This window comes from Nomascus leucogenys, chromosome 15 (assembly GCF_006542625.1).
Source record: "Nomascus leucogenys isolate Asia chromosome 15, Asia_NLE_v1, whole genome shotgun sequence".
NCBI lineage: Eukaryota > Metazoa > Chordata > Mammalia > Primates > Hylobatidae > Nomascus > Nomascus leucogenys.
The window spans coordinates 63,773,156-63,797,493 of record NC_044395.1 but is presented as its reverse complement, the minus strand read 5'-3'; the positions used below and the strand labels follow the sequence as shown (position 1 = coordinate 63,797,493).

The following is a 24,338-nucleotide window of genomic DNA, read 5'->3' as shown; positions in this document are numbered from 1 at the left end:
CTGCTCAATGAAATAAAAGAGGATACAAACAAATGGAAGAACATTCCATGCTCATGGGTTGGAAGAATCAATATCGTGAAAATGTCCATACTGCGCAAGGTAATTTATAGATTCAATGCCATCCCCATCAAGCTGCCAAAGACTTTCTTCACAGAATTGGAAAAAACTACTTTAAAGTTCATATGGAACCAAAAAAGAGCCCGCATCGCCAAGTCAATCCTAAGCCAAAAGAACAAAGCTGGAGGCATCATGCTACCTGACTTCAAACTATACTACAAGGCTACAGTAACCAAAACAGCCTGGTACTGGTACCACAACAGAGACATAGATCAATGGAACAGAACAGAGCCCTCAGAAATGATGCCGCATATCTACAACTATCTGATCTTTGACAAACCTGACAAAAACAAGAAATGGGGAAAGGATTCCCTATTTAATAAATGGTGCTGGGAAAACTGGCTAGCCATATGTAGAAAGATGAAACTGGATCCCTTCCTTACACCTTATACAAAAATTAATTCAACATGGATTAAAGACTTACATGTTAGACCTAAAACCATAAAAACCCTAGAAGAAAACCTAGGCAACACCATTCAGGACATAGGCGTGGGCAAGGACTTCATGTCTAAAACACCAAAAGCAATGGCAACAAAAGCCAAAATTGACAAATGGGATCTAATTAAACTAAAGAGCTTCTGCACAGCAAAAGAAACTACCATCAGAGTGAACAGGCAACCTACAGAATGGGAGAAAATTTTTGCAACCTACTCATCTGACAAAGGGCTAATATCCAGAATCTACAATGAACTCAAACAAATTTACAAGAAAAAAACAAACAACCCCATCAAAAAGTGGGCAAAGGACATGAACAGACACTTCTCAAAAGAAGACATTTATGCAGCCAAAAAACAGGTGAAAAAATGCTCATCATCACTGGCCATCAGAGAAATGCAAATCAAAACCACAATGAGATACCATCTCACACCAGTTAGAATGGCCATCATTAAAAAGTGAGGAAGCAACAGGTGCTGGAGAGGATGTGGAGAAATAGGAACACTTTTACACTGTTGGTGGGACTGTAAACTAGTTCAACCATTGTGGAAGTCAGTGTGGTGATTCCTCAGGGATCTAGAACTAGAAATACCATTTGACCCAGCCATCCCATTACTGGGTATATACCCAAAGGACTATAAATCATGCTGCTATAAAGACACATGCCCACATATGTTTATTGCGGCACTATTCACAATAGCAAAGACTTGGAACCAACCCAAATGTCCAACAACGATAGACTGGATTAAGAAAATGTGGCACATGTACACCATGGAATACTATGCAGCCATAAAAATGATGAGTTCATGTCCTTTGTAGGGACATGGATGAAACTGGAAACCATCATTCTCAGCAAACTATCGCAAGGACAAACCAAACACCGCATGTTCTCACTCATAGGTGGGAATTGAACAATGAGAACACATGGACACAGGAAGGGGAACATCACACTCTGGGGACTGTTGTGGGGTGGGGGGAGGGGGGAGGGACAGCATTAGGAGATATACCTAATGCTAAATGACGAGTTAATGGGTGCAGCACACCAACATGGCACATGGATACATATGTAACAAACCTGCACATTGTGCACATGTACCCTAAAACTTAAAATATTATAATAATAATAATAAAAAGTAGAAAAAAACACAAAAGCTGGATAATGAGTACGTGGGGGTCATTATACTGCCTTTTTTTTTCCTTCAGTGTATGTTGGAAATTTTTCATAAAAAAGCATAAAGAAAACCTGAATATCGTATTAGGGAAAAAAAATTCCACAAAATTTTTTCAGTGGCTCCCACTGTATATTTTGCAAAGTAGATATTCTTTAGCAGGCATTGAAGATTCTTTACAATCTGGTCCCAACATAACTCCCTCTCATTAGCACCATCTCTCAACACTGTTGTCTGCATTATACTCTACATCCCAACTATACTGAGTCATTTTGGAAAATGACATTCACTTACATGTTCCCAATTAAGTTATTCTCTTGGCCTAGAATGTCCTTCCCCCCTTCTCTTCCACTTAAATACTTAAATGATAATAATAATGATGGTTAACACAGGCAACTGACATTTACTAACGGCTTACCGCGTTCCAAGTGCTTTACAGAACTGACTAAACTAGCTCTTCCTTAGCGTTTTCACAATATTCTTCTATGAGTATGGGTATTATTGCAAATCATGGACTGAATCTTAAAAGTAGGTGAGAGGAAGCCCAAGTGATCAGAAGCCACTTTCAATGGAGATTAATCTTAAAATATCTTTTTCAGCTATCCAACACCCAGAATTCCCTGTATTTTAATTACCACCTCTGCAAGTCTGTGATACTCATTAACCTGCACATGAACTCATTTTCTGGTGGGTAAGATAGCTGGAGGCCTTCTGGCCTGGGTGGATTATTGCTAGTGTGCATAGTTAATGCAGGAGATACAAAAATTAAGAAACAGTTGGAATTCAAAGCATAGGAAGTGGATGATAACCCTATGATTTGTTCCAGCCCCCTGCCTTACACTGCAATTGTCTGAACCAATGATGGCATCTAGAAATGAAGTTCAAAGCAATTCTGGGTAGTACTGTCTCAACACGGTTTGTGATTAGAAGGCAGATTGCATAAATATTTATGTGGACTTTGATTAAAAAGCCAATGATCAGAATAAAAAATCGTCCCAAAAAATAGAACCAAAGAGCTTGAAAACACTTTTTACAAACTCCCCATCATAGTATTTAAAACACTATATTGAAACAATTTATATACATGTCAGATTTTCCCAAAAGACCCTTAATTCCTTGAGAACAGGCAGCACTTTCTTCCCTTTATCTTTATTTATTTATTTATTTTTTTTTTGAGACAGTCTTGCTCTGTCGCCCAGGCTGGAGTGCAGTGGCATGATCTCCACTCACTGCAACCTCAGCCTCCTGGGTTCAGGCAATTCTCCTGCCTCAGCCTCCCGAGTAGCTGGGATTACAGGCACATGCCATCACGTCCGGCTAATTTTTGTATTTTCAGTAGAGATGGGGTTTCACCATGTTGATCAGGCTGGTCTCGAACTTCTGACCTCGTGATCCATCCTCCTCGGCCTCCCAAAGTGCTGGGATTACAGGCATGAGCCATCGTGCCCGGCCCCCCTTTATCCTATCCTTAGCAGAGAAGGCCTCTAATAAATGATTATTGAAATGAATCAAACTGAGAAGGGTCTGAGCTATAAAAGCAGACTCTAGTTGTGTAAGAGGGAAAGCACCAAACATTTTGAGAGTAAAGTAGAGAATGAGGCATTTATCTTAATTGGGTCACCTTTATTATGATGAAAAAAATAATATGTTGTGAAAGTTGATTATAAAAATTGGGTCATTCTTGTCATATCCAACTAAATCAATTGAGGGGCCAGGAGGAAAAAGCACTTAGGGCATATAATGTTGCTCCATGAATGTAATTCTCTGCAAGCCCACTGCTGAAACTGCCTGTGGTAACCTGAAACCAGTATTATCTAATAGCTGCTGAAACAATCTGTTGTGACTCTAAGACTAACTACCCACTGCTGTCACCAATCAGAGCTTGCCAGCTCCTCAAAACTTTACTAGTGCCAACCTTCTCTTTGTTCTTTGTACATACTGAAGATCACTCAATCTGTGTGCATGTCCCAAAATGCAATTCTTGTTTTCCAAATAAAACATTTTTAATTTAGAGATTCATCTCTCTATTTTCTTTGACTTCAACAACGTAATTGGCTGGGTGTGGTGGCTCACACCTATAATCCCAGCACTTTGGGATCAGGCGGATCACCTGAGGACAAGAGTTTGTGACCAGCCTCACCAACAAGGTGAAACCCCGTCTCTACCAAAAATACAAAAATTAGCTGGGCGTGGTGGTGCCCATCCGTAGTCCCAATTATCTGGGAGGCTGCGGCATGACTTGGCAGGGAGGTTACAGTAAGCCAAGATCGTGCCACTGCACTCCAGCCTGGGTGACAGAGTGAGACTCTGTCTCAAAAACAAAACAAAATAAAATGTAATTATTCAGACTGACATGATTTTTTAATTTTTAAAGGGTAGTAGGGTTTGAGGAGGAGGTAGGGATGGCTAATGGGTACAAAAAAGTAGAAGACCTACTATTTGATAGCACAATAGGGTGACTATAGTCAATAATAATTGTACATTTTAAAATATCTTAAGAGTGTAATTGTATTGTTTGTAACTCAAATGACAAATGCTTGAGGGGATGGATACTCCACTCCCCATAATGTGCTTATTTTACACTGCATGCCTGTATCAAAACATCTCATGTGCCTCACAAATATATATATATACACCTACTATATATCCACAATAATTAAATTTTTTTTTTTTTGAAACGGAGTCTGGCTCTGTCACCTAGGCTGGAGTGTAGTGGTGTGATCAGGCTCACTGCAACCTCTGCCTCCCAGGTTCAAGTGATTCTCCTGGCTCAGCCTTCTGAATAGCTGGGATTACAGGTTTGCACCACCATGCACAACTAATTTTTGTGGGCTTTTTTTTTTTTTTTTTTTTAAGTAGAGATGAGGTTTCACCATGTTGGTCAGGCTGGTCTCGAGCTCCTGACCTCAAGTGATCCATTTACCTCAGCCTCCTAAAGTGCTGGGACTACAGGTGTGAGGCACCATGCCCAGCCTTAAATTTTTTTAAAAATAAAATAAAAATTTAAAAAATAATTTCTAATTTTTAAAAACTCTTCTGGCCGGGCATGGTGGCTCACGCCTGTAATCCCAGCACTTTGGGAGGCCGAGGCAGGTGGATCACGAGGTCAGGAGTTCAAGACCAGCCTGGTCAAGATGGTGAAACCCCATCTCTACTAAAAATACAAAAATTAGCCGGGCACAGTGGCAGGCATCTGTAATCTCAGCTACTCGGGAGGTTGAGTTAGGAGAATTGCTTGGACCCGGGAGGTGGGGGTTGCAGTGAAAAGAGATCGCACCACTGCATTCTAGTCTGGGTGACAGAGCAAGACCCTGTCTCAAAAAAACAAAAAACTCTTCTTACATCTTGCATAACAGTATCCAACAAACATCTGTCAAATAGAATTGCACAGACAAACAGACAAGATCAGACGGCTATGCGTATATTCTTCACAAGATCTTGCAATAGAATTCTGGGTCAATGCTATTGTTTCATTGTTGTTGTTTTAAATTTTTATCAGACTGACATATTTTGACCAGACACTACTTCCCTCCCCTGACTTTCAAACCTGTGCATCAAATTGCCTCTTAGACTGAATCATTCTCTTTTCCATCTGCTTTTCTTTTGGGTTCCTCAGTGTGTGATGCCACTATTCACTTGCCTGCCTGTGGCAGAAACCTGGAAGTGAAGAAATCTAATGATGTTACATAACATTTATAAAATTGTATACAAGTTAAAGGAGTAATTGATTTCACAAAACCCTAATTAAGTAATTTTCAAATATTTTCAGTAGTGGCATCTTTTTACGTGGAATTCCAAGACATAAAATATATATAACCTTGCATGCCTTCTTCCTTCTAGCAACAGATCCTGCTGTCCTGATCTCAGGGGTAAACTTGCAGGGTAGGCAGATATGCAAGACAGAACCTCAAACCACTGTCCTCTGCCCCTAATTACTGGGTGGAAGTGGTCCCTTGACCTAAATTAGGTCATCCCTGGGATAGAGGCTGAAAGATTAGTCCAAAAATGGCCTATCCTTCCCACCAAATGGTTATTCTTCCTACCAAGCAGATAGTGCCTATCTGTAGTAGGAAAGAATTAAATCAACTCACAGAGATAAGCAGTGATGAGAAATTTGGCAAAGTGAAGATGGGAATGGTGGGCAGAGGACAGGGACAGTGTCCTTGAACTGGGTAGTTCTTGAGCAAGCACCATCTCATCCTTTCTGTGATTTGGTTACCTTAGCCAACAAATTGCTCTGTTTTGCCTAAGCTACTTTGAGTTGGGTCATTGTTATTTGCAATCAAAAGACTTTTTACTAAAGAATAATAAATGATACCCAACTTATATTAGCCATATCCAAATTGTGTCTTTTGGTTGCATAGTTGACTCACATGGACAATAAATTGCAAGTAATAATAATTCAATTGCTTGCCTTACTATTCCTGGTTCTCTTCAATTAAACAGATCTCAAAGCTTAAAGTAGAAAATTTTTATGTCAAAGCTGAATTGCAAATATAATCCAAAAGCTGCATACATTTCTTACAAATTTAAAGTAAAGTAAAAACTATTTAGTGCTGGGTACAGTGGCTCATGCCTGTAATTCCAACACTTTTGGAGGCTTAGGTGGTCATATCACTTGAGCCCAGGAGTTCAAGACTAACTTGGGCAACACAACAAGACTCCATCTCTACAAAGAATACAAAAATTAGCCAGGTGTGGTGGTATGTGGCTGTAGTCCCAGCTATTCAGGAGGTTGAGGTAGGAGGGCTGCCTGAGCCTGGGAGGTTGAGGCTGCAGTGAGCCATGATCGCGCCACTGCACTCCAGCCTGGGCAACAGAGTAAGACACTGTCTAAAAAAAAAAGAAAAGAAGAGCTATTTAAAGCTTACAACAAATCATGCAAGTATCATAAGTTTGAGAAGGGCATGTATGATGAAGATGCATCTGTATCTTGTCTAGCATTTTACATTTAAATGAGCAAAGCACAAGAATGTTCTTTATACTTGTTTAAGTGAACAAATATGCACAAACTTCAATTCAAAGAGACCTGTATGAAGAGCCACGCTCTTCTTTTTTTTTTTTTTGAGACGGAGTCTTACTCTGTTGCCCAGGCTGGTGTGCAGAGGCATTATCTCGGCTCACTGCAACCTCCACCTCCTGGGTTCAAGAGATTCTTCTGGCTCAGCCTTCCGAGTAGCTGGGATTACAGGTGCATACCACCATCCCCGGCTAATTTTCGTATTTTTTAAAGTAGAGACAAGGTTTCACTATGTTGGCCAGGCTGGCAAACTCCTGACCTCAGGTAATCCACTTGCCTCGGCCTCCCAAAGTGCTGGGATCACAGGCATGAGCTGCTGTGCTTGGCCATAAATTTCTTAATCAATGATAGAATTCACTTATATATGCTCAGAAATGGCAGGATAAGCATTCTTTCAAGGTTTATATAAATGTGAGTTAATCTGGCAGTATGAACTCCTTGGTGGTCTCCAATATGCAAAAACTTGGTAGGTAATTTATCCAAATGTACTTTAAAAAAATAGCCAAACTTTTTGACTATTTGACACAAATTTCTAAGGGAATAATTCTGTAATAATTGAGAAACTGAGAAACCATGGGACCTATGACCAGCAATATGTTTTAATGACCCCGCAATATTTTTAAACAATTGAATTTGAATGCCTTTAAGCAGCCACGTTCTTTCCAGTAGCTATTAGGCCACACATTCCCTTACACATTACCTCTGCCCTCTTTATTCATTTTATCTACTTGATCTCTAAAATCAGTTGAGTTTGGAACCTAAACTCCCAAACTCATAATGTTAAATACTCAAAATAGTGAAGAAAAAAAAAAGGAATATTCTAAGGACAAATTCAGAAACTTAGAAATCTGGAATGCTCCACTGAACATTTATTTTACAGCAAAGTGTAAATGTCCTAGAACTTGTTTGAAGAAGATTATGATGAATTAGGAAGGAAAATGGGTCATTTTCCTAAGCATTTGATGTAATTTCCCCTAAAGTAAGAACTTTAAAACAGTCCCCTCCTTATTTAGATCCAGGAAGGGCACAGATTCTTTAGCAATAAAGTTATGCTGAAATCTCTTGAGTTTCCTTAATGCAGCCTAGAAAAACAAACTCTTCTTTTCTGAGAGCAATGGGCATTTCTAAAATAGACTTTGGTAAAAGTCAAGGATATAAATATCAAGATGATGATAAATGTGAGTTGTCTTAAAATTAAATCATAAAATTCTACAGTCTTTCTTTGCTGATATTGGAAGAAAACAGACTGCCTCCTTGCTTTTGTTTATCTTTTTCAGAAGACCCCAAGCTATATACCTAATCAGGTTACAAAGAGAAAGTAGCTTTTTACAAGAAATCAAAACAAGTACTGGGCTGTATTTACATTACTGTAAATATCTTAATATGTAGTTGAATTTGTCAGTTGATATAAAGTAAAATCAGAAACATATCACCTAATTTTTTATGTGGTTGTTTTATTTAAAAGCACTGAGTTACTTCAGGTTACTTCATGTTCTGTGAAAGAGGAAACAAATAAGGAAGTTTATGTCAGTAAATTACAAAACCAGGAAAGGAAAATTTCAATGCTGTTTTTCTATAAAGTTTGTGTTATCCTCTTGCATTACTACTAGCATGCAAGATAAGTCAGATGCCTGAAAAAGGTCTGCTGTACTACTTATGCTCACCCAGTTGTGAGTGTGCTAAAACCACATAATATTTAGATTGCCATCTCAAAACAGCATGGGCAACAGAAAACCTTGAACCATATATACTTTCATTCAAACCCCAGTTCTACCACTTACTAGCAATCATCACTCTGGGAAGACACTGACCATTATTGAGCTTTCCATTCCTTATCTGACAGAATCATAACAGTATGGTATGTGTAAATGGTGGTTATTAAAATAATAGGGCTTAACCATTTCTATGTTCTACCAGAGAATTTCATCTATCTCCCTTGTAAGACTATAGTAAGGAATTTTGGTGACAGACTTGGCTTCTGAGTCTGACTCTATTATGTACTTGAGCAGTAGAAGTGCTCTAAGTCTGTTACCTTATCTATAAAATAATTTAAAAATAGTATCTCCTTAAGAGGTCTGTTAAATCAATATTTTCTATGTACCATTTTAATTCCCTTGTTTCTTTTACTATATATTTTGGCATGATTGCCTGGGAATTATCAGTGTGATTTTATCAAACTCAAGAATCTCGACCAGGCGCCATGGCTCATGCCTGTAATCCCAGCACTTTGGAAGGCCAAGATGGGAGGCTTGCTTGAGGCCAGGAGTTGGAGACCGGCCTGGTCAACATAGCAAACTCCATCTCTAATTTAGAAAAGAAATAAAAATTTTTAAAAAAGAATCTCAATCGACTGACCTTTAAATTCAGATTCTCCTTTCTGCCAACTTAACTTTGCTGCTGAACACTTCTAGTATATCTTTATTTCAGTTATTGTATTTTTAACTCCAGAATTTCTATTTGATTCCTTTTTATAATTTGTATCTCTTTGATGATATTCTTTATTTGGTAAGATATCATTCTCATACTTCCCTTCAGTTCTTCAGACATGGTTTCCTTTAGCTCTTTGAAATATATTAAAAATAGGCGATTTAAAATCTTTGTCTAGTAAGTCCAATGTACGGACTTCCTTGGAGACAGTTTCTCTTGCCTCCTTTTATTCCTGTGTATGGGCTATATACTCCTGTTTCTTTATACGCTTCATAATCTTGTTAAAACTTAAACATTTAAATAGCAGATTTCTGCTCATTAACCCTACCATCCAATAGCAAAGAGGAGTTCTTCCTTAGCTGTGGTTCTGATGAGGAACAGAATATGAACACAGTTGCATAGCTGGAGGAAGACAGAGCTAGAGGACCAAAGGCTTGATGAAGGAACTCTTAAGGCTTTTGGGGAAACTGAAACAGAAGTTTAGATATTTAGGTATCTAAATCAGAAAAACAATCAATGGAACAGAACAGAGCCCTCAGAAATAATGCCGCATATCTACAACTATCTGATCTTTGACAAACCTGACAAAAACAAGCAATGGGGAAAGGATTCCCTATTTAATAAATGGTGCTGGAAAACTGGCTAGCCATATGTAGAAAGATGAAACTGGATCCCTTCCTTACACCTTATACAAAAATTAATTCAACATGGATTAAAGACTTACATGTTAGACCTAAAACCATAAAAACCCTAGAAGAAAACCTAGGCAATACCATTCAGGACATAGGTGTGGGCAAGGACTTCATGTCTAAAACACCAAAAGCAATGGCAACAAAAGCCAGAATTGACAAATGGGATCTAATTAAACTAAAGAGCTTCTGCACAGCAAAAGAAACTACCATCAGAGTGAACAGGCAACCTACAGAATGGGAGAAAATTTTTGCAATCTACTCATCTGACAAAGGGCTAATATCCAGAATCTACAATGAACTCAAACAAATTTACAAGAAAAAAACAAACAACCCCATCAAAAAGTGGGCAAAGGACATGAACAGACACTTCTCAAAAGAAGACATTTATGCAGCCAAAAAACAGGTGAAAAAATGCTCATCATCACTGGCCATCAGAGAAATGCAAATCAAAACCACAATGAGATACCATCTCACACCAGTTAGAATGGCCATCATTAAAAAGTCAGGAAACAACAGGTGCTGGAGAGGATGTGGAGAAATAGGAACACTTTTACACTGTTGGTGGGACTGTAAACTAGTTCAACCATTGTGGAAGTCAGTGTGGCGATTCCTCAGGGATCTAGAACTAGAAATACCATTTGACCCAGCCATCCCATTACTGGGTATATACCCAAAGGACTATAAATCATGCTGCTATAAAGACACATGCACACGTATGTTTATTGCGGCACTATTCACAATAGCAAAGACTTGGAACCAACCCAAATGTCCAACAACGATAGACTGGATTAAGAAAATGTGGCACATATACACCATGGAATACTATGCAGCCATAAAAAATGATGAGTTCATGTCCTTTGTAGGGACATGGATGAAACTGGAAACCATCATTCTCAGTACACTATCGCAAGGACAAAGAACCAAACACCACATGTTCTCACTCATAGGTGGGAATTGAACAATGAGAACTCATGGACACAGGAAGGGGAACATTACACTCCAGGGACTGTTGTGGGGTGGGGGGAGGGGGGAGGGACAGCATTAGGAGATATACCTAATGCTAAATGACGAGTTAATGGGTGCAGCAAACCAACACGGCACATGGATACATATGTAGCAAACCTGCACATTGTGCACATGTACCCTAAAACTAAAGTATAATAATAAAATAAAAAAAAAAAAAAGAAAAACGTATAGATTAGACAGTAAATAGGACTGCTGCAAACAAAAAAATTCTTGGCATTTCAGTTTAGTCTGAGAGTTTTCCTATATTCATCTTTTGGCCATGTTATTTAAATGGTCTCTTTTGTGTGCATTTTTGACATCAAAGTATTGAACTGACAGAAAACATTTAGCATGAAGAAATATAAAGCCTTAGTGTTAGTTCAGGAAACAGTATTTCTGATGCTGGCCAATTTGAGTATTCCTTACATGGACATTTTAGGGAAGAGTTAATAAACATGTCATGGACATATGGGACCATTAATGGAAAGGCAAGGTCTGATCTCTTTAGATGTTTCCATCTCCCAACCTCGTGATCTGCCTGCCTCGGCCTCCCAAAGTGCTGGGAATACAGGCATGAGCTACCGCGCCTGGCCAAAATATTTTTTCATAACCTACTCTGTGACAAGAACTATGCTAAGCATTAACTCTGCGTTTGTATATGTGCTTTTGAATACATAACCATGAGAACCTGGGCAAGCATTGGAAACAAACATGTAACACAGGATAATTTCAATTATACAGGGTGCTAGAAGAGAGGCACCTACACAAACATGAGGTTTAAAAATGATTTTCTATAGGAAATCATGTCTGAGTGCACCCAGTTATTATGCTAGGCACCATGGGAAATACAGAACATAAGATAAAATATGTGAAACAAAGACTGATGTAGCTGTTAATATAATCTAAAATAAGAATTAAATGTTATGTCTGGATGGTAAGGGAAACAACAAAATAATGCTGGCTGGAGTCTCTTAGGAGTATGTCTAAGAAGTATGACATGAATTGAGATAGGAGGAAAGCATTCCAGGTAGGGAAATACATCCCCAGCACGCTCAATGGCAGAATTTAGTTACCTGAGGTAAATAAATGAAGAGTGCTGAAGGTAAGACTGGGGCAGTATTATCCGGATTATGAAGCAGTTTTTGTTTTTGTTTTTTTTTTGAGACGGAGTTTTGCTCTTGTTGCCCAGACTGGAGTGCAATGGCACGATCTCGGCTCACTGCAACCTCTGTCTCCCGGGTTCAAGTGATTCTCGAGTTTGAATTCCAAGATTTATACTTGAATTTAATGTCAGCCAGTAGATACTATTAGACAAGGCTATTAGTAGAAGTTCAAGAAACCTGGCATAGCTGGAAGAACTGAGAAAGTTTCAAAGATCGAGACAAAAAGGGTCTAGGATAGTTAAGGGTGTTCAAAGCAGTAGCCGGTTTGGGGAGAATTTGCCTTCTATTCTCTTCCTTGCTGGTGTCTAGGCGTGCCTACAGCCAGCAAAACAAGTCAGGGATTTGCAGGGTGTCCTTTTCCTGACTGAATGAGAGGTGAGCAGATCACAGCATCTCACCAGATGGAGAAGCTTAGGCATCTTCTAGCAGGTAGTGGAAGTCTCTATAGGTTTGTCCGGAGAGGGTCAATTTTCATCATTCTTTTACTCGTATTCTACACAAACAGTGGAGAGGAACCTGTCTTGAAAGTCCTTCAGAATTACATTAGTCACAATTTTCATTAACAGAGTAGTTCAGTTCTAAACTACTGAAAAAAATAGTTATCCAAGATAACCCAAGACTAATTTATCATTTTGATTTTTGTTTTCTTAATAATTTAATTCATTAGGTTTTAAAATGGTCTTTGAGTTGCACTCTAAAGCTGGTTTAAGATTATAAATATTTTCTAAAAAAATATAGTAAGGATAGAGTCACAGAAGTTTTGGTATTTACATTTAATAAAAGTGGCCTCTGAGCTACTAAACATGTAATGCAGGATATTTTCAAATTTTAATACAGTAGCCAAACTGTACTTTTTTGGGGGTATATGGTTATTCAGGATAATAAATCTTTCAAGTACAGAGCCTATGAAAAAAAGAATCTGCTTCCTTATTATAAACACTCACACGTCCATTCTAAAGTCAATTCCAGCAAAAACTTATGCTGTGCTCGGCAGTATCTGAATCACAGAAAAAACATTAGCAGAGGACATTCAGGAAGGAAGGAAGGTCAAAAAAGACAGGATCCATTTCTCAGCAGCATGACAGTAATTCCCCCCTAAAAATTATAACTAAGCATTTTTCCCCCAGTCGGTAAGACTGTGGCTGCAACAGATTGGGCCTCAAAAACCTTTCTAAGGAATGGTTTTTAAATTATTAAACAAAAATTAAGTTTCAACTTCCATGTTCCACAGTTTAATGGTATCTACAATTATAACTTAATTTTCTCTAGAGAGTTATAGAGATTTATTCAGATGTTAAAAGCTGCCTGTTTGATGAATACATTTCAGTTTCTCAGTTAGAATTTGATCACTGAGAAAATTCTCTGGCTTATAGGAAATCTATGAAGACGATTGATGGCTCTTTCTTTTCTTTTTTTTTTTTTTTTTGAGACAGGGTCTCGCTCTGTCGCCCAGGCTAGAGTGCAGTGGTACAATCTAGGCTCACTGCAACCCCCGCCTCCTGGGTTCAAGTGATTCTCATGCCTCAGCCTCCCGAGCAGCTGGGATTATAGATGCCCACCAAGACACTCAGCTAATTTTTGTATTTTTAGTAGAGATGGGGTTTCATCATGTTTGTCAGGCTGGTCTTGAACGCCTGACCTCAAGTGATCTGCCCACCTTGGCCTCCCAAGTATTGGGATTACAGGCATGAGCCACCATGCCTGGCCTTGACGGCTCTTTCTATAACCGAGTAGTAAAGTTCCAGGGAGTTTCTTCGAGAACATCTGTGGACTGCTTGTACAGTCCCCTCTGGCAAGAGCCCCTAGTGTTTTATGCGGCAATGTTACAGCCTGTGTAGAAAATGCAAGCAAATCAAAATTGAAAAGGCATTTGTAACCTAGCATAGGTGACTCTCAGGTCTAATTCCATAGAAGCAGAACAAATAAAATTTAGCCCCAAGTTGGAATCAGCTTTGCCATCATCCTTAGCCTTTTAAACTCATCACTACCAAGATTCTAAATACTGAAAGCCTCACAATATCTAAATGGGGCTTTGTGTGTTTATATTATGCTTACCACAAATGCACTACACTTTCAATACTGAAGGGCCTTTTATAAAGCATGTTAGTATTTTAGTTGATGTAAACAGGTTTGATTAGAAACATGCTAGTCTCTAAAGTGCAGTTACCAAATATTGTTTTAATATTAAAGGAAATAATATAGGTAATGAGGTTAGTATAATATGTGGCAATAAATAGTCAGTAAATAAGCTATTTTCCTTTCTGTCTGGCAGTAGCCATCAGGTAAGCCAAGATGGGTGCATACCCGCACATCCAGGAGCTATGGAGAAAGAAGCAGTCTCATGTCATGCGCTTTCTTCTGAGGGTCAGCTGCTGGCAGTACCACCAGCTCTCTGCTCTCCACAGGGCTCCCCGCCCCACCTAGCCTGATAAAGCGTGCCGACCAGGCTTCAAGGCCAAGCAAGATTACGTTATATATAGGATTCATGTTCGCCGTGGTGGCCGAAAACGCCCAGTTCCTAAGGGTGCAACTAACGGCAAGCCTGTTCATCATGGTGTTAACCAGCTAAAGTTTGCCTGAAGCCTTCAGTCCGTTGCAGAGTAGTGAGCTGGATGCCCCTGTGGGGCTCTTAGAATCCTGAATTCTTACTGGGTTGGTGAAGATTACACATACAAATTTTTTGAGGTTATCCTCATTGATCCATTCCATAAAGCTATCAGAAGAAATCCTGACACCCAATGGATCACCAAACCAGTCTACAAGCACAGGGAGATGCGTGGGCTGACATCTACAGGCCAAAAGAGCCATGGGCTTCGAAAGACCATAAGTTCCACCACGCTATTGGTGGTTCTTGCCTGGCAGCTTAGAGAAGGCGCAAAACTCTCCAGTTCCACCGTTACCACTAACATAAGTAAAGTTTGTAAAATTCATACCTAATAAACAATTTAGGACAGTCAAAAAAAATAAATAAGCTATTTTAATATTTTTATTCTCCTTCAAGGGACCAGAGGCCACATGAGTCTTGTTCACTGTGTCCCCAGTAAATGACACATAGAATGACAGTAAATATTTGTTAAATTATGAATTAATGAATGGCCTCAAATAAAAACCGTTGCTAACAGTCACTGAATCCCACATGTCCAAAATAGAATCTAAGAGGATATAAAAACTATACTTAAATTATAATTTATATAATTTTTATATTTATAAAAATACAAATTATAAATTATGTTGGAAGTCAGTTTGCTTAGTATAAAATAGACTCCCAACTCTATTAATATATTACTTATTATTACTTTATCATTAACTGTTTTGTTCTTTTATTGATCTATTCTTTCTTTTAACTCATCACTAGTCAGAAGAGTTGTTTAAACAACATGAATAAAAATGTTCAATTTGTTAGTAAGCAAAAAATTAGAAATTAAGATTTCTTTACCTTCATCCAGATTGTTGCTCATATATGTACGTTTCTTTAAATACAAAACACAGTTTTGACAAGGGTGCAAGGATAGGCACTTTCATACACTGCTTTCAGAAGTGTATACTGATATAATCTTTTTGGAAGGCAATCAGCTAGCCAAATGAAAAGTATTAACCAACCTTTGTTTTTGACCAGGGAATGCAGCTTTAAAAAAAGATATCTTAAGGAAGTTATCAAAGACGTGTATTAAGATTTGTAAAAAAAAGAACCTTCACTAAAAAGCATAAAAAAAGCTTTATAAAAGCATAAAAAAAGAGTAAGAAAATTAATGGCACATTAATATGATCAAATACTATGCAGTCATTAAAATCACATTTTCAAGTAACATGTAAAGGCAGTGATACAGTTTGAATGTTTTGTCCCCTCAAAATCTCATGTTGAAATGTGATCTCCAATGTTGGAGGTGGGCCTAGTAGGGGGTGTCTGTGTCATGGGGGCAGATCCCTCATGAATGGCTTGCAGCTGTCCTCACAGTAATGAGAGCGTTCTCACTCTATGAGTTCACACTAGAGCTGGCTGTTTAAAAGAGCCTGGCAGCTCCCTCCTCTCTTGCTCCATCTCTCGCCATATGACATGCGGGCTTCCACTTTGCCTTCTGCCATGATTGTAAGCTTCCTGAGGCCTCACCAGAAGCAGATGACAGCACCATGCTCCCTGTACAGTCTGAAGGACGGTGAGCCAAAATAAACCTCTTTTCTTTATATTACCTAGCCTCGTGTATTTCTTTAAAGCAATGTAAATGGGTTAACACTGGCAGGAATAGCTCAGAATGTATTTTATGTGAAAAAAGAAAAGGACTTACGTGTATAACAATTTTGAAACATGTATATGCAATACGTGCATAGGAAAGATTAGAAGGATATGCCAAGATGACAGTAAGAGTGGTTTACTGTTACAATGTGAAGTTATTTTAAATTTATCTTTAGGTTTTCCATACTTTTCAAATTTTCTTTTGGTACTTTGGTAATCAAACGGAAAATACATACTTTATTAAAATTAAAAAGTATTGACAAACATGCTATAGAATGTTATGGTATATGCTATGCTATTCATTTTATTTTATTTTTATTATGGCTATCCTAGAGGATGTGAAATCATGTCTCACTGTTTTGTTTTTAGACACAGGGTCTCGCTCTATCACCCAGGCTGAAGTGCAGTGGTATGATCATAGTTCTCTGCAGCTTCAAACTCTTGGACTTAAGCAATCCTCCCACCTCAGGCTTCTAAGTAGTTAGGGCTACAGGTGCATACTTCCCAAAGTGCTAGGATTATAGGTGTGAGCCACCATGCCTGGCTTAACCACAAATTCATTAATACTGACTTTTTCTTTTTTTATTTTGAGACAGAGTTGTGCTCTTGTTGCTCACGCTGGAGTGCAATGGTGTGATCTTGGCTCATTGCAACCTTCGCCTCCCGGGTTCAAGCAATTCTCCTTCCTCAGCCTCCCGAGTAGCTAGGATTACAGGCACGTGCCACCATGCCTGGCTAATTTTTTGTATTTTTATTAGAAGTGGGGTTTCCCCATGTTAGCAAGGCTGGTCTCAAACTCCTGACCTCAAGTGATCTGCCCACCTCTATCTCCCAAAATGATGGGATTACAGGCGTGAGCTACCTTGCTCAGCCCTGACTTTTATATTTACTATCTACATTTAACACTTATTTCAACTTCAACCTACTTAATTCAACTATAGTTAGGATTAACTGAGGACTACTGAATAGAATTCCAAGATGCCTGATGGAGAGGTTTGAGGAGTAGGAAAGGATTAGTGAGACACTGAATCAGGAATAAGGCAGCACAGAACAGTATGGATTATGGGAAAACAGTAAATGTGAACTTCATATTACCTTGGTTATTTATTAATAGCTTTAATGAAAGGGAAGGAAATTGAAGAGAATGACAGGTGAGAAGGAGATGAAGGGCACGGAGTTGGAAGTGAGAATTCCCTGGGTCAGTCTATTTGACTTTTGAACATATATGTTTTAATGTTTTACATATTTAAAATATAAAATTATATTGGCTGTTTTGTTCACTAAGGCACTCAGAATGATACCACACACTTAGTATTTATTCAAGAAATACTTGCTGAATAAGATACATAAACATTATATTTTGATATTTTATTAGTTCATCAACTGCAAGAAGTTTCAGTTAGCACATCTATAAGTATTTGTTCTAAGGCATGTACAAATGTTGTAAACTACTACACTAAGAACAGATGAAGATAAACTGACAAATACTCAGACTTTAATCATTATTCATTGTGATGCTGCCAACTTTAACTTCTATTGCAGGACATTCAGTTAAAACTACACAATTACTTCTAAAACTATTCCAATCAATAGAAAAAGAGGGAATCCTCCCTAACTCATTTTATGAGGCCAGCATCATCCTGATACCAAAGCCTGGCAGAGACACAACAAAAAAAGAGAATTTTAGACCAATATCCCTGATGAACATCGACGCAAAAATCCTCAATAAAATACTGGCAAACTGAATCGAGCAGCACATCAAAAAGCTTATCCACCATGATCAAGTGGGCTTCATCCCTGGGATGCAAGGCTGGTTCAACATACGCTGATAAAGTGGGCTTCATCCCTGGGATGCAAGGCTGGTTCAACATACGCAAATCAATAAACATGATCCAGCATATAAACAGAACCAATGACAAAAACCACATGATTATCTCAATAGATGCAGAAAAGGCCTTTGACAAAATTCAACAACGCTTCATGCTAAAAACTCTCAATAAATTAGGTATTGATGGGACATATCTCAAAATAATAAGAGCTATCTATGACAAACTCACAGCCAATATCATACTGAATGGGCAAAAACTGGAAGCATTCCCTTTGAAAACTGGCACCAGACAGGGATGCCCTCTCTCACCACTCCTATTCAACATAGTGTTGGAAGTTCTGGCCAGAGCAATCAGGCAGGAGAAGGAAATAAAGGGTATTCAATTAGGAAAAGAGGAAGTCAAATTGTCCCTGTTTGCAGACGACATGATTGTATATCTAGAAAACCCCATCGTCTCAGCCCAAAATCTCCTTAAGCTGATAAGCAACTTCAGCAAAGTCTCAGGATACAAAATCAATGTGCAAAAATCACAAGCATTCCTATACACCAATAACAGACAAACAGAGAGCCAAATCATGAGTGAACTCCCATTCACAATTGCTTCAAAGAGAATAAAATACCTAGGAATCCAACTTACAAGGGACATGAAGGACCTCTTCAAGGAGAACTACAAACCACTGCTCAGTGAAATAAAAGAGGATACAGACAAATGGAAAACATTCCATGCTCATGGGTAGGAAGAATCAATATCGTGAAAATGGCCATACTGCCCAAGGTAATTTATAGATTCAATGCCATCCCCATCAAGCTACCAATGACTTTCTTCACAGAATTGGAAAAAACTACTTTAAAGTTCATATGGAACCAAAAAAGAGCCCGCATCGCCAAGTCAATCCTAAGCCAAAAGAACAAAGCTGGAGGCATCACGCTACCTGACTTCAAACTATACTATGAGGCTACAGTAACCAAAACAGCATGGTACTGGTACCACAACAGAGACATAGATCAATGGAACAGAACAGAGCCCTCAGAAATGATGCCGCATATCTACAACTATCTGATCTTTGACAAACCTGACAAAAACAAGCAATGGGGAAACGATTCCCTATTTAATAAATGGTGCTGGGAAAACTGGCTAGCCATATGTAGAAAGCTGAAACTGGATCCCTTCCTTATACCTTATACAAAAATTAATTCAAGATGGATTAAAGACTTACATGTTAGACCCAAAACCATAAAAACCCTAGAAGAAAACCTAGGCAATACCATTCAGGACATAGGCATGGGCAAGGACTTCATGTCTAAAACACCCAAAGCAATGGCAACAAAAGCCAAAATTGACTAATGAGATCTAATTAAACTAAAGAGCTTCTGCACAGCAGAAGAAACTACCATCAGAGTGAACAGGCAACCTACAGAATGGGAGAAAATTTTTGCAATCTACCCATCTGACAAAGGGCTAATATCCACAATCTACAATGACCTCCAACAAATTTACAAGAAAAAAACAAACAACCCCATCAAAAAGTGGGCAAAGGATATGAACACACACTTCTGAAAAGAAGACATTTATGCAGCCAAAAAACACATGAAAAAATGCTCATCATCACTGGCCATCAGAGAAATGCAAATCAAAACCACAATGAGATACCATCTCACACCAGTTAGAATGGCCATCATTAAAAAGTCAGGAAACAACAGGTGCTGGAGAGGATATGGAGAAATAGGAACACTTTTACACTGTTGGTGGAACTGTAAACTAGTTCAACCATTGTGGAAGTCAGTGTGGCGATTCCTCAGGGATCTAGAACTAGAAATACCATTTGACCCAGCCATTACATTACTGGGTATATACCCAAAGGATTATAAATCATGCTGCTATAAAGACACATGCACACGTATGTTTATTGTGGCACTATTCACAATAGCAAAGACTTGGAACCAACCCAAATGTCCAACAACGATAGACTAGATTAAGAAAATGTGGACATGTACACCATGGAATACTATGCAGCCATAAAAAGGATGAGTTCATGTCCTTTGTAGGGACATGGATGAAGCTGGAAACCATCATTCTCAGCAAACTATCGTAAGGACAAAAAACCAAACACTGCATGTTCTCACTCAGAGGTGGGAATTGAACAATGAGAACACATGGACACAGGAAGGGGAACATCACACACCGGGGCCTGTTGTGGGGTGGGGGAGCAGGGAGGGATAGCATTTGGAGATATACCTAATGTTAAATGACGACTTACTGGGTTCAGCACACCAACATGGCACATGTATACATATGTAACTAACCTGCACATTGTGCACATGTACCCTAAAACTTAAAGTATAATAAAAAAAACTAGACAATTACACGGTCAATAGTTACAATGCTCAAAATGTCAATACCTGCCAATATCCTCTAATGCAAGTCTGTAAAATAGGTATTGTGGAAGTATCTAGCATATTTTACCTTTAAAATATGATGGTATAAACAGAGTAATAGCTACCATTTACAGAATATCTATTATATTCTAGGAGCTTTGTGCAGTAACTGTACTTTTTACAACCACCCTTAAGGTAGACAACATTTTCATTTTACAGAGCAGGAAACTGAGTCCCAAGATGTTAAGTATAATGCCCGGGGAAATTTTTCAAGCTTAAGTAAACATTCATATTCACAAGACTACTCAGAAGGATGTAGGACAAAAATGACTGCCTGCCAACAAGGCAGCACCACGTGCTCCTCTTTGTGGGACTAGTCTTTGCAGCCATCTATGCAATAGCTCACCCAGCTACCCAAGAGCTATTCTCCTTGTGTCCCAGCCTGCTTTCCCAGGCCCCAGGTGAGATTCAGGTCCAAGAAAATGAGACTCACATCACTGGGTCTGGGAGTCACTCTGGTTTAACAGCTGCATGCCCCATGGGGCCAACATCTCTTAACAACAATGCTATAGGTACAAAGCATTTTCCAATATATCTTATTTCTTAGTTAAGGGCTTTAAACCAAGTGGAAGACCTAGGTTTTATGTTTAAATTTATTTAAACTTCCCCTGGGTAAGAAATGCAGCATGTCACAAGAGAAGTTTGAATGCTTCTTATCCAGACTCACACTCAGGCCCACATCTGGCCAAGAGGAGCAGAACTGAAGAGGTTTTCCCACAACAATGGTTGATCTACAAAAATCCACTTATGCTCTCCCATTTAGTGTCCCCTCTGACTTGTGATACACACTTACAAGTTGTCTGACTAGAACTAAAGCCAAAGTCAGTGTTTACTTGACTCACATAGGAATTGACAACAAGATCTTATTCTAAGCAATGAACTAATCAACCAGAGTCACCGAGTCTAGCAAGAAATGGGTATATTATAATGAAAGATTAATAGCCACACCACTATATTGCTGGTCCTAATGGACATATAGGAACTCCCATCCTCCAGCACATTCTGCTGGAACAGCCCTTACTTTAAATCTCCCAAAAGTTAGTCCATGGATTTCTGATTATAAATTACAGTGTGCTAAAATCATTATTTAAAAAAATATTGAAAACATAATTTTCTGATTACAGAATACATGCTCAATAACAAAAATTAAATACAGAAAAATCCAAAGAAAACAAAAATCACAGGTAATCTCACATAAATATGGGAACATTAACTTATAAAACAGACTTTAAAAACAAATTCAGGACTATATTTTACCTATTATTTATGATTCTCATTTTAATCAGTTAATACAGTGTTAACATTTTCCATGGCACTATAATGGTATAATTTTATACAACATAATTTTTATGACATCGTTTGGATATCATACATTTTTTGTTTGTTTGTTTTGTTTTGTTTTTTTAAGATGAAGTCTCACTCTGTCACCCAGGCTGGAGTGCAGTGGCGCGATCTCGGCTCACTGCAACCTCCACCTCCGGGTTTCAAGCAATTCTTCTGTCTCAGCCTCCTGAGTAGCTGAGATTACAGGTGTGTGAAACCAGGCCTGGCAAATTTTTGTATTTTTAGTAGAGATGGGGTTTTGCCATGTTGGCCAGGCTGGTCTTGAACTCCTGGACTCAAGCAATCCACCCACCTCAGCCTCCCAAAGTGCTGGGATTACAAGCGTGAGCCACTGTGCCCATTGAAACATTTCAATTACTTCAAAATTACTGAATGTTTCATTTTTCAACATTTTAGTTGCTTTCCATTTTTAATCTCATTGTAATCATCAAGCATGTAGACAAATATCATAATAGATATTTATTATATCCTTTGAATAAATTCTTACAACATAATTTCGGAGACAGAGTATAGTTTATTTTAAAGCATTTGATACATATTACCAATAAGTCCTCCAAAACGACTGTATCAATTTACATTATCAGTAATAGAATATGAGTGTATTAACAAAATTTTAACTTACCATTTTAATGGATACAATTAACATTGTCATAATTTTCATTTCTTTTTTTTTTTTTTTTGAGACGGAGTCTCGCTCTGTCACCCAAGCTGGAGTGCAGTGACACAATCTCGGCTCACTGTAAGCTCCACCTCCTGGGTTCACAACATTCTCCTGCCTCAGCCTCCCGAGTAGCTGGGACTACAGGTGTCCGCCACTACGCCCGGCTAATTTTTTGTATTTTTAGTAAAGACGGAGTTTCACCACGTTAGCTAGGATGGTCTTGATCTCCTGACCTCGTGATCCGCCCACCTCGGCCTCCCAAAGTGCTGGGATTACAGGTGTGAGCCACCGCACCCGGCATAATTTTCATTTCTTTGATTACTGGTGGGATGCTAGATTTTCACAGTCACTAGTCTTATTTTTTATTGAGATATTAGTCACACACCATTAAGTTCATTGTTTTAAAGTATACGATGCGGTGGCTTTTAGTATATTCACAAAGTTGCACAACCATCACTATTATCTAATTCCAGAACATTTTTATCACCACAAAAAGAAACCTGGCCAGGCGTGGTGGCTCACGCCTGTAATCCCAGCACTTTGTGGGCCCATGGCAGGCAGATCACCTGAGGTCAGGAGTTCAAGGCCAGCCTGGCCAACATGGTGAAACCCTGTCTCTACTAAAAACACAAAAATTAGCCAGGCGTGTTGGTGGGTGCCTGTAATCACAGCTACTCGGGAGGCTGAGACAGGAGAATCACTTGAACCCGGGAGGCAGAGGTTACAGTGAGCTGAGATCACGCCACTGCACTCTAGCCTGGGCAACAAAGAGCAAAACTCCATCTCAAAGAAAGAAAGAAAAGAAAAGAAAGGAAAGAAAAAGAAAAGAAAAGAAAAGAAAAAAGAAAAGAAAAGAAAAGAAAAGAAAAGAAAAGAAAAGAAAAGAAAAGAAAACTGTATACCCATTAAGTAGTCAGTGCCCTCTTCCCCCAGTGCCTGGCAACCACTAATCTACTTTCTACATTTATGGATTTGCCTATTCTGGACAAATGAAATGTAATCATACAATATATAGCCTTTTGTGTCTGGCTTCTTTCACTTAACACAATGTTTTCAAGGTCTATTCATGTTGTAGCATAAATCAGTACTACATTCAATTTTATGGTTGATAATATTCCATTGTATGGGTATACCACATTTTGTTTATCCATTCACTAGTTGATGGACATTTGGGTTGTTTCCACCTTTGGATTATTATGAATAATGCTGCTACAAACATTTGTGTACACAACTTTTTGCTTGAACACTTGTTTTCAATTCTTTTGGGTATAAATCTAAGAGCGGAGTTTTGGGGTCATATGACAATTCTGTTGAATAGTTTGAGAAACCACCAATAGTTAATGTTCACATCACAGTTTTTCCACAATGGCTCTTCCATTTTACATTCTCACCCAATTTCTCCGTCTCCTCACCAACACTTGTTATTTTCTGTTTTTAAAAATTTTAGTCATCCTAGCGCTTGTGAAGTGGTATTTCATTGTGATTTTGATTTGCATATTCCTAATGAATAAAGGTATTACTCATCTTTGGGAAAAAAGTCTGTTAAAATCCTTGCCCTTTTAAAAAAAACTGGGTTATTTGTGTTTTTATTGAATTGTAAAGCTTCTTTACATATTCTAAATATTAAATCCTTTTCAGATACGTAATTTACAAATATTTTCTCCCATTTGTGGGTTGTCTTCACTTTCTCCATAGATTCCTTTGATGCACAAAAGTTTTTATTTCTGCAATTTGTCTATTCTTTCTTTGGTTGTTTGTGTTTTTGGTGATATCTGAGAAATTGTTGCCTATTCTAAGTTAACACAGACTT

General features: G+C 38.4%; 1 protein-coding gene and 1 pseudogene across 4 annotated transcripts in view; one reads left to right on the top strand and one right to left on the bottom strand.

The window, feature by feature from the left end:
- The window catches only part of FCHSD2 (FCH and double SH3 domains 2), a 335,209-nt gene that overhangs the window by 103,449 nt on the left and 207,422 nt on the right, over positions 1-24,338 (bottom strand). The gene's annotated exons all lie outside the window — the stretch shown is intronic.
- Positions 14,321-14,895, top strand: LOC100586540 (annotated as a pseudogene).